Here is a 5,079-nt window from a genome sequence, read left to right as displayed (position 1 = left end):
TGGATCTAGGTTAGAAACCGGCTATCTCTATTGCCAAGAAATCATGAAATAAAACTGGATAATGACATAGATACATACATACATACATGCATCCATACATACATACATACATACATACATACATACATACATACATACATACATACATAATGCACGCATACATATACAGAGAGTAAGTGTAACTGATTTGACATGTTATTCCATCGTTAGCGCTTGATGTCTTAAGATAGAACTAGGAAAAATATTGAGTAAACCATGCAAATTTACCTTTACACGTACGTATATTTGTATTAAAAGTTTGAAACTTAGGCCTACATTTCACGAAGTTCTACGAATATAGTTATTGGTACTTAAAGCAACATTCCACTTTTGCACTTATAGGCAATAGAAATAACACTTCATAATCAAATTATATATGGTATTTCAAAGAGAACTTCATCGACAAGTTTAATACTATCTGGTTTGCATTGAACTTCAGTAACAAATTATTTGCAATCTCCGCAATTATAGAAAACACTTCATTCTCAACAAAACAACAAATATTTTAAATAGAAAGCTAAATGCTAAATGCCACCACGAATACAAGCATAATTTTGAGAATTTTAAATGAGTAAGTGAACCGATTCAAAACTAGATAGCCACGCAATGAAAGGCCTGTAGATTCTCATTCCACACACAAACAACTGGTAAAACAAGCCAATAAATAAAACAAAAACGCCAAGTGACAAACGCTGATAAAACTTCCATCTCTCTCTGACAATTTTCGTCAACATCGCCATGAAAGTCTCAGTAACAAGGTACTGTAAACTATAGATAAAGGTCACTGTTTCGAGTCATACCCACTCAAAAGGGGGGGAGGACTTTCTAGTTTCCATGACATATAAATTCCCCACCCGGACGGGACGCCGGTCTGTCGCAGAATTACTCGTTTTTTGCCAGCTGAGTGAACTGGAGCAACGTGAAATGAAGTGTTTTCATCAAGAACACAACGCCTCATCCGGTCCAGGGATAGAAACCACAATTTTACGATCATGAGTCCAACACACCAACCACTAAGCTACACACCTCCACACTGTAAACTACTACTATAACACACACATATATACACACGCGCACACACATACATACACACGCGCACACACATACATACACACGCGCACACACATACACACAAACAAACAGACACGTGTGTATATTTAGGTATGTGTATATGTCTCCCAAAAGTCACTAGATCATCTTAAAATGTAACTTGAAATAGTCTTTTGACTTTTGGGTCATCCTTTACGCGCGCACACAGACATACATATACACACACATACACACACTTACCCACACGTAAACACACATTTTAAATTTGAAAATTTAAAATAATGTATTTGTAAATTAATCTGAGCTAATTCATCGTGTGAGCAACCTTGGGTTTCACATTATCGCTCTTCGGGCTTTACCAAATAACGCGTGATATATAAAATGTTAAGAGAAATAGTTTGATAAGTATATCTATGAACAACGGATTTCTTATTCCATGAAAGATGATCGTAGAAATAAAGAAAAATATTTATTCAATATTAAAGCTTCTTTATGCACAGCCATCTTTGTTGTTTCATTGCTTACTTATGAGTAATACTTATAATGCCACTGCATTTTGGCTCACTACATGTTTTTGCATTTGAATAAATAATCTTGTGCATATGGGTATTTGAAAATACCTCACGGTGTGACGGCCGTGCCTTGCATAGTAACGGATTGCCCTTTGGCAAAACAAAGCACCCGTTCAGTCAGGCATATGGCGACGTCATGGGATTTTAGCATTGAGGATTGTGAAGAGGTAGCGGAAGAATTCAACTGAGCCAACGGTGCTTCTTACATTGACGCTGAGTAGCGGAATCCTAGAAGATCAACAGTCAGGATCAGCAAGCTCTAATAAGAGAGTAACTGCAACGCATCCTTGAAAGCAATATCAACTATTTTGCGCATAGCAATTAAGTAGACGATAGAACCACAGTTTCGGGAGTTAAATATCAGAGATGGAGGGAAAATTTTTTCGCAGCAGACTTACTGATTTCTGGATCAATATCCTGATAATTTATCAGTTGAAGCATGAAAAGGAAATCATGATAAGGTGCTTTAATTAGTTGTGATGACCAAAAAAAAAAAAAACATATTCTTCTTAAAGAGTTCTTCTCCCCAGGAGACAACTGAAATTGATCTTGAAGCAGGTATATCTTGGATGCATAAATTGCTTTTGACGTCCACCTAGCATGATTTACAGTTCATGGTGTACGAAACGATATCCCGTTCTTTGAAATGCCACCAAGAAAGATCATCATTAACTCCAACAATTCTCGGTAATCTTTTTGCTGTTGTTTCTGCGTAGAAAGGTGGTATTCAAGAAATCTAAGAATGATATAGGGGACATCATCAGGCCCGTCATTGCTACTAGTTATGTAAACCTTCTTGTTGACTTTCGTTTAGGTTTCTCTAAATCTTTTGAAAAAACGTCATGTCTAGATCAGAAGTTGGACCCATCAGTGAGTCAAAACAGCTCCTAAAAACTAATTCAAAAATGTGATGACAGCAAGGGAAGTAGAACAGGTAGCGATTGAACAACTTTTCTAGATTTGTACTGGCATCATTCACTCGACCTGTGCTGCTTGCTTTCGTATCACAGAAAAGTGCCTGAATTGTGTCAGTTATACGCTACTTCTCCACTGCTTGGTAAACAGCCATGGGTTTCTGTTCTCCTGCAGATGTTGGAATTTCAAGGACTCCCAACAATTGTTCATTGCCTTGAAAAGTTACTATTATTGCCAGTCTATCAACCTTTTCAACTCCTGTGAGAATTGGGAACAACTTTCCATCCTAGTGCAACACTAATACTTGACAATCTTTTAGGTTAAATTTCTGCTGAATTTCTGTGTCTCGCTTCTCTAAATTTTGCTCCAAAGCATTGATAATAGGTATACAAAGCACATAACATTATAAAAACGGAGAGGTTATACGCATGGTATTACAACTTTGTCAGGGCTACCAACACAACAGGGGAAGTTCTATATCATAATGCGCCACAAATAAACTTATATTTAAAAACGCGGACAAGTCATATTAGTTCACTGATTATCACTAACGTATATTTCTTAATCATTCATTTCTCAACACTACCATTAGGTGCAGTACATAAATCAAGTATATAGATCAAGTTGGTGTTAACAATTTCTGGTTTCATTTCGGACATTTTATGGAATATTTTCCCTTTGCCTTTGTATTTGATTTTTTCCCTTTATTTTGAATTTATCATTTGAACAAATGTCTACATGTTTACTACGTGGAACATTCCTAAGAGATGAATCCTTAATTTGTTGTTTATACACTCTCACATGGAGAATTAAGATTTAATTGTTATTGCATTGTGCGAAAGTGATGCAGTAAGTAAAATAGTTTTAGCTTTACAATTTGCGTTTGTATTAACCTTGAATTATTTCCCATTTTTGAATCTTTTGGTTGTTTACTATTCAATTATTTCATACGTTTCCCAATAATGGTTTCTACAGTTCGTTTGCCCGCATTATTTCTTATCTGATGCGAATTGCCCCTTTGTCTTTTAAGATTTGGCGATTATCTTCGACTGTCAATAATTTGTGATTCTTTTGATATTTTCCTGAGATTTGATCACTGGTGATAGAATTGAAATATATCATATGGTCGAATGTGAAGATGTGGTTTCTAGGATTTCGGGTGAGTACAACTTTAATATTTATTTACGTCATATAAAATTAGAATCTTTGAAAGGTTATATTAGTTTTTTATTTCATGCTCACTCGAAGTTTCTAAGTTTTTACGACCTAAACAACAATTTTTTTATGGTAAAATCAATGCTTCTAAAATGCATAGAAAAATGATTTCCTTTGGACCAATTGTAGCAATCTTACATATTTATAGAAGACGTGGATTCGACTCCCATGAGCAAAATTGGATTTTTTCTATTCAACATTTTTTAACCCAATATTTTCACGTAATTGTAATACAATTATATGTTTCTGAGATGATGAATTTCTATTATGTACGCTATTTACATTAGTCAAACTGGTGTCCTTATCTTCATTGTTGATTTCACTACGTTTCGGCTGTGAGCTCCAGCTTTCTTCAGGTGTCTTGTGTCGAACACAGTTCAGTTATTTCGCATTTCATCTGCCGCTTTTAAGTGTGTTAATCTCCTCAATGACTTCAGCCTCAATGAGACAAGTCTTCGCTCCGAAATTCCCCTCGTGTCCTCCAGAAGATTTTATCGTGACCATATTTAGGAGTTCATCAAAGTATTCTCTCAACCTCCCAATGATATTCTTTGTAGAACCTCAACCGAGTTTTAGTGAGGTGTGAAAGACGGCATTTTGTTACGAAGTCGGTGGATGGTCTGCCAGAATACTCTATTAGCCAATATAAAGTCAGAACGCAGTAAAACCTCAAAATCCTCACATGACTTACTCTTCGACTTTTTAATTATTTGTTTGTAAAATCGAGGCTAGGCATAAAGTAGTTGAATCAAGCTTTAAATTGTGCTGTATTCTGATTGGTGATTACAGCAAATGTATTCCAGCCACCAACCGCATTACTTGTAGGTATACATCTAGATTCAGCACAAGATAGATATACTCGTGTCAGGGTTTCAAATATTAGAGCGCGTCCATTAATTGTTTTCTTAGATCTCCCTGCTGTAAAGAACCCTAGGTCGCAGATGACTTGGTGGGATTCAGTTAATAATATAAATATAGAAGCTGTAAACTAGGAGACGGTTAAACAGAACTGATGCAGACTTGTAGAGGATACGTCTTTGAAGAGGCCATGAATAGCGAAGAAAAGGCTTGGAGAAATCAAGCTGACTTACTGATCGACCGATTAAACAAACAATCGATTACTTAGTTAAATAGTTAATCAATTGCCAAATAAAAATATAACTAAAATAGAAACAGTGCTTGTGTTTATAATTGGCGTAATAACCCTACCGATATATATATACCTATACATATATATGTGTGTGAGTGTGTGTGTGTGTGTGTGTGTGTGTGTGTGTGTGTGTGTGTG

This window comes from Octopus bimaculoides, chromosome 2 (assembly GCF_001194135.2).
Source record: "Octopus bimaculoides isolate UCB-OBI-ISO-001 chromosome 2, ASM119413v2, whole genome shotgun sequence".
Taxonomy (NCBI): Eukaryota; Metazoa; Mollusca; class Cephalopoda; order Octopoda; family Octopodidae; genus Octopus; species Octopus bimaculoides.
This window is presented reverse-complemented; position numbering follows the sequence as displayed.